Consider the following 7764-nt stretch of genomic DNA (forward strand, 5'->3'; position numbering starts at 1 on the left):
CTAGGACTTTATTTAGTTGTAATGTAGGCTACGGGACGGGTAGGATACATTTAGATATAAGAGTGACTACACCTCCCTAAGCACTTTAATACATATACTTTAACATTCAAACCCAATACTTATGTCAAACCAAAACTCCACCTTCACATCAATGTATATTACCCCATTCTTCTTTAAGCACACTTACGTCAAGAGCCACCACTTATCAAGGAATTTTTCTTTATTCACAACAATCCAACTATTTTTTTTTTCCAATTCAAGTGGCTCTTACTTTTTTCAAAACAGTGCACATTTCTCCTTATTTCATTAGTTCCACTCAAAAGCCAAACCAACCACCCCACACTTTAACTTTTACACAGTTCATAACATTCAAGTGCTCATGAGAGGTGAAAAGGTTCAAATAGATGGTTAATTCAAACAATTGGGTAAGGCATGTAATGTGGTTGCCAAAGAAATAGGATTACAGGCTCAAAGGGGTTAACTACGATACATAACAATTAGGTGGGTAAAATATACATATCTGGCTCAACAAAGAAACGCCTATATCCCTTCCAAGACTGAACAAAAATTTCGCTTTGCAAATACACAGGGCAAGTTCTAGGAATCAAATGCAATGCACAGAATATAACAAATCCTTACACACACATGGCACATAACTCACTCAGGATTGGTTTCATCAAGACACTCTAGTCAAAGCAGTTAAGCAAAGTTAAGATCATAAAATTTAAGGTACTTATACAAGAGTCAAAAACTGAGCCTAAGCGTCACAACCAAAGTACTCACTATTCTCAAGGCATAACAAAGTCAAGAGATATCGCTTCATTTCAAAACACAACACAATGGCTCCTATTCCAAAAAAAAAGATTAAATACACCCGGTTCAAACAAAACCCTTGGAAAAGAACCGCGGCACAAAGAAAAACCAAGGGGGAATTGCTACACTACCTAACAAAAGAAAATCATTTTGTCCTTTTTCTTTAGACTTAAATCCCTCAAGAAAATTGTCTAATAGATCTATCGTCGGGAAAAGTCCAATCTTTTCTATTTAAAAAAAATATTCACTTAAACTAACACAACTAAAATAGCATAGAAAGTCACCCAGACAATCTCCTCACCCCACACTTAAAATTGTGCATTGTCCCCAATGCACACCTATACATACAAGAGGGTAAAAGAAACTCCCTGGTAGGCCAAAGCACTAGCATCTCATGGGGTACTCAGACTTCTCCCAGGCCCGGTCCTTCGTGCGGGTACCTCACACTTAGTTCCAACCATCTGCTTCGCTGTTGCATCCTTCCAATAGCTTTGCTTTCCATGCTCCTAGAAAATCAAAAATCGACACTACAAAAATAATACAATAAAAATAAATTAATAAAAGGAAGCAGTAAAACTGGGTTGCCTCCCAACAAGCGCTTGATTTAACGTCGCGGCACGACGTGAATCATTTTTTTGCCTCCACCTCGAGCTTATGAATTGAACCCCCAATTTGGCATCAAGTTTTCGGCTATGCTCCAGGGGTGGAGGAACAAATCTAATTGGCCCAAGCAACCATTGTACTATTCAACACTTCTTGGCTTTTATATGAGGTATGTAGTCCTGTCTTTCTGGCAAGAAAAATTCCAGAATGTAGGCACCTTGTTCCTCATTCCTTGACTTCTCAATCGGCTCGGGTGACTCTATTTCCATATCGTCATCCAAGCACAATGTAGAAAAATATTTGGAGTGAGGATCAATGCGCTCACACACATGAACTTCAGGACTTTCAGCATCCTCAACATCAATTATACTAGAGTCAACAAAATTTGTATCCTCAATGTCCTTGGCTGACTCTAGTCTCACTTCTTCAACATTGACATCCTCAAATTGTAGTTGGCTAGGTTGTTGATGTTCTACTCTGACCTCCCCAATTTACACCTCAAATTTATGCTCTTCTTGGCTACTATCCTCAATATTGGCTTGTTGAGCATTAAAAGCTCCAACCACTTGACTCAATTGAGCCTCCAACTTGCGAATAGTTGCCTCTTGCCTTTCTATCTGCAATTGTTTTTCATTATTTTGTTTCAGAAGGCACTTTAACATATCATTGATCTCCTTCAGGTCTGCATCCCCAGGTTCTTTGTTCCTGTTAACTTCACAAGAAAAGGTAGAACCATCATAATAAGGGGTTGGGGGAAGATAAGAAATATAAGCACAACCATAAAAGTGACCATTTTTACCACCACACACTTCACACACATTCCACAAATAAGATTGAATTGGTGCACATAACTCGCTCTCAGGAACATTTTGAAAATTTTGCCACGGGTGGTTTCCTTCACAATATGTATGAGGATCAATAGTAGAATTATCTACACCTAAATTCCCATAATTCCAAGATGTCATATTTCTCAAATCAACAGTTATAAAAAAAACAAAAAAAAAACAAAACAAAATAAAAGTTCAAACTTGAACCCTAGCAATATATACAGCTACAACTACGCCGTTAGTTCCCCGGAAACGGCGCCAAAATTTGATCACGCCCAACTCTGTTGTTGTTACGACAGGCGGAGAGCAGTGCCCTATTGGTCTAATTCCTGCTTCCCCCCTCGCAGTCTTCGGCAATCCAGAGACAAAGTCCATGGCTATCTCGTACCCCATTCAATAGACTTGCTGGGAAAGCTTAATAGAGTGACCAAGCTAAGACCTTAGACGAAGAGAGTGTCCAATCAATCACGACAAGCATCCTTGCACTAAGCGGTCCAGGGGGAGTTCCCTGCGGCCTCTATATAAAGTCTATGCGATTGTCCCTAAGGAAGGGTTTCCATTGGCTTGCATTGATTTGAAACTACTACTATACTAAACCGGCTTATTATTTCTATTTTTTGTATTTATTACTTTTTTTTATTTATCCTAAAAAGGATAAGCGGTCGCTGCAAATATATTTCGGTCTAAAAGTCCGGAGTCGAATCCCACAGAGAACTAAGGCTTAGCTGTATCTGTTTAATATCACTAAGAAGACAAGATTGAACAATTTTCTAAATTATAAAGATTGAGATTTATATTTCTAACCAATTAACTAGCAAATACTACAAAGCGGTAAAATTATCAACTAACGAGACAAAGGGTTGGAGACTAAATTAAGGAGGTCTAGAGTTATGATTTCCCCAATTGTTGGAATCCTTCTAGCTATGTTCCCTACAATTTTGCCTATGTATTATCTACTGGTCGTGAGCACTTTAGGTGCCGTAATTCTCTCTCGAGCAACTACAATAATTTACTAGAAATATTCTCTCGAACTACGCTAGTTGGCTTTATCTAACCGCTCATTATGACCACGTCAAGGCTTTGTTATTTCTAAACCTACCTTTAAACCCAATGTATTAATTTCTCACATACGTTAGGAGTGACGTTGTTCAACAACTACCTAAATATGTACTCTCTCTCGAGCAGTACACACTAAATAGGCACAGTCAATTGATGGCCATTCAATCAACAACAATAAACACGTAGTTGAACAAGTAGAGAAATCCAACGGCTCAATTATATAAAAACATAACAAGAATTTATCCTACAAAAGGTTCTATCAAAAATTAGTTATTCATAATAGTATGTAAAACTACAATACTAAAAGTCATAACCAACAATGAAAAAAGAGGAAGAGGAAGGAAAAACTCGTTGAAGAATTCCCCGCCTTGCTCCTGTTGTGTCTCTGCCTCCTTAGGTCGAATCTGTGTCAGAAATTGGTCTCCTCCCTACACTTGTTCTTTCTCCAAAGTAGTCTAAAAACCAGCTTAAAAAACTTTCTTGGGTGAGCTTCTTGAGTTTATAAGGGTTTGGAACAAGTTTTTCCCGAGTTATACTTTGGTCCCCAAAAGTCTGGGCAACTGCACAATTCACCGCGGCCGCGGCGCGACGGCGGTGAGAGCATAACATTCTGCCTGCGTTTTGTGGCCTGTCGCGGTCCCACCGCGGTCCACCGCGGTCGCGGTGGATTGAATCCAGTCCCTTTTTTGCCCAGTCCCCTTTTTGCTTCTTTCCGCTCGGGTGCTTTTTGCTTGGATGTTTTCTTCACATTATTGACTCCAAAACACTCCATAGTTCTTCCTAACTTGGATTAGTCCCTGCGAAGCAAAAGAACACCAATTAGAACATTTTATTATCATTTAGCCTATAAAACAACAATAAAGCATGGTATAATTAGGGTGTAAATATCGTCTATGTAGCCTATTATCAATACTCCCCCGCATTCCAAGGATTGATCATCTGAAGCGTGAGCTATATAAGATGGGGCCCTACATCGAGTAAACAATGAATTGGTATGCCTAGTTTCTATACCATGATAAGAAAATAGACATTTAGTCTAACTCAAACCCAAAAGTTAGTTCATGAAGTGAATACTGCCCAAAATCATATAAGAAGACCAGAAAATCCATAACATATGCCTCCCACATTTGGCACAAGATGTGTTTTGAAGTATCTCGCTCTGAAACGAACTTAAACGAAAAAATTCTTGGCAGGGATCGGTTACTCCTAGAGAATATATTCAAACTCGACGAGAATTCGAATTAGTTGAAACAATAAATTATTAATACAAAACTATTAAAAAAAACTCGAGGTGACTTCCAATGACACTTTTTGAAACCCTTGCTGAAATCACCACAATCATTTTGACTTTTGAGGTACTTATACTTGTCACAAGATCCAACTCAATTTTGTCAATAATGCATCTACCAAATAAACAAATACTACTATACTTTAGCCTGTTTTTTTAATAAACTGCAATTTCCTGCAATGCTTAAGCTGTCCAATTATGTCCAAAAACGTAGTTTTTTATACTTAAGCACATGGTAAAGTAGGTATCAACAAGATGCAATCTCCAACTTTATTACTAATATAAAAGCTTAGTCTCCTTTCTCCTTTTGAAAAATAAAGAATATGACAGGCTTTATTCATGATTAATTAACTATAAATTTTTTATCAACTTCTGCTTTCATTTCGAAAATATATAATGATTGTTATCACATATAAGATTATTTTATGATTGTTGTATATATAACGATTTTTATAGAATAGAAAGTATGCATCCGTCCTTAACTAGATTCGAGTTCGAACCATATGTATAAAGTCGCCTTTAACAGAAAGTGTTTTACACTAAAAGTAGAATTGTTTGACGTAAATCCAAATTAATCGGGCCAATGGAATACAAGGGACCATAGTACACTCGCTCATACTTCTCCAACAGCTTAGATCACTCACAAGGTTATGAATTACTAGACTATATAATATTAACGGAACAAGTAACACTTGATTCATAGGTAGATTCAGAATTTTAATATTACATGTTCGAGTTTATATTTTTATCGCAACTCATTTATTTTACTGGGTGTGAATATATTATTTTTTGTTATAAAATAATAAATGAAGAACAAGAGTATTGCAGAGAAAAGTAGGGAGAGAGTAATTCTTATTGATTTTGGGATGAATTACAATGGAATAGAACCCTCTATTTATAGGGAGATGGTGACTTAGCCACCAAGTAATAAACCCTAGAATCTCTCTAAATATAGACATTCACCATAAATAGAACTCTATTTATAACACTCCCCCTTGAATGTCTATTCAACTGATAATGTGCCTCGTTAAAACCTTAACTAAAATAAAATCCAGTGGGAAAAAAATTGCAGAGAAGGAAAAAGAGTACACATATCTAACAATACGCCTTTTGGTTGCCTCGTTAAAAACCTTGCAAGGAAAACCCAATGGGACAAAACCTTGTAAGGGAAAAAGAGTACAACACGTATTAACTCCCCCTCGTGAGAGCATCACTTCACATCCTTAAGCATTTGCATTCCAATCTTGTGCACCATCTTCAAAAGATCTTTGGTAGATATTTGATAAACAAATCAGCCATATTAACTTGAATGAATATATTGCACCTTGAAATCATCATTCTTGATAGAGATGGATTGTCTTCATATGATCTTGTTTGAATCGCCAGTTCAATATCTTCACATAGAGGTGAAAACTCTTGCTATCATATTATCATGCATATAGTTATAGCAAGATACATTGGTGCACAAATTGCATTGAGGATGTAGTACTTCATGACCATGAATTCTATATGCTTTAAGCAATTTAAATCCTTCAAGGATTTTAAGTCATATAAGCCATATAATAGACTTTAGATGCATATCAAGTTTTCATGTCATGCTAGACATATAAGATATCGAAAACTGATTGCACATACCATTGACTTTATACTTTCAAGTGTTTGAACTACATGTTCAAAACTACATGTCTTTCACGTGAAATCAATTCTATTTGAATTGTGTCTCTTTCATTTGGCCAATATTTTTGTGTCTGTAAGCGACAGACTTAAGATCATCATCTATACTTAGCGCTATCATAGATGTCGTCGACAAACATTTTATATCAGTTTCAATATATTTTCATAAAGACATAACATAGAGATCTCTTCATTCATATATTCGGGTACCTGAATCTCTCATGAGATTTTATGAAGTGTTATGTCATGTGACCTTCTAGATCACTTGCCTCCTTTATTATGATCATTTTGATCATTTGCTCATCTTCTTTATCAAGAAGTTTATTTGAAACCGATTAGTCTATACGCCTTAAGCGTACCACAGACTTTGTCCTTCTAGGACTTAATAGGAACATTTGCAATGAGAATATATAGTTACTTTCTTTGGGTCAGCAAATGCGTCTGGCATGCTTTGCAATATATTGCACATGAATTATCCTCTATGAATTTCAAGTTCATATTATTTTATTCGAGGATCGAGATGTATAAATAATAATTCATTCCATGTAACTTTTTCTCAACTGTTTATCATATCTCCCCCTCATGTTAGAAAAACTAACTTGGTACCTCAACTTTGAGAATCCATCTTTGTGCGTTATGGTGTTAATCAAAATATACACCGCACATCAATAATAATAAGATGGAATTATTTGGTTCCTGACCCTGAACCACTTGTGAGGGGAGAAAATAATATACTTTGGTATATAACGTATATCAAACTGATATAGATGACTTTATTCTCATAAGCAATTGTTTAGCTATTAAGTAGAGGCACTTAATAAATCATTTTGCTAAACCAACTGTGATGTAAACCAACTTATCAAGATGAACTTCTTGAATAAAAAAATCTGGAAATTATGCTCTATAATAAATTATTGAGCAAGTTACCTCGCAAATACCAGGTTGCGGGTCAATAATAATTGCACATGTAACCATCTCATAGATGCATCTTATCTGGTATACATGGCGGGTGAATGGGCCCATATTCACCTTTGATATTTCCAGCATTCATGGGATTCAATCCCAATTTTAATTGGTCTATTAATTAATGAGAACAAGCAATGTAAGAGAATCCGTAAAGAACTTTCTAGTTCTTTAATATTTACCCATGTGAATTCTCTTTTATTTTTGCACATCTACTTGAATTAACATGGCTAAACCAATTATGCCAACTGGATAAATTATCAATATTGATAAACTTCAGGTTTACACCATGATGTGTGCAATTATGAATAAACTCCAAGTTTATTATGATATGGGTTTTTATATCAATAAATATCCACTTCATTGTGGTATTCTTTTGTTTATGTAGTACAAATTGGAGAATAAAGCGGGTAGCTTTTCACATACATATTACCCCGCTACAAGTTGTAGTAATAGAAGATATTAAATCTTTCCTTTATTTATAGTCTCAGTATGACCAACCGCTTTCGCGAATTCTTTGGAAACTGAATAAGTTTC

Source organism: Nicotiana attenuata, unplaced genomic scaffold (assembly GCF_001879085.1).
Source record: "Nicotiana attenuata strain UT unplaced genomic scaffold, NIATTr2, whole genome shotgun sequence".
In the NCBI taxonomy this organism is placed as follows: Eukaryota; Viridiplantae; Streptophyta; class Magnoliopsida; order Solanales; family Solanaceae; genus Nicotiana; species Nicotiana attenuata.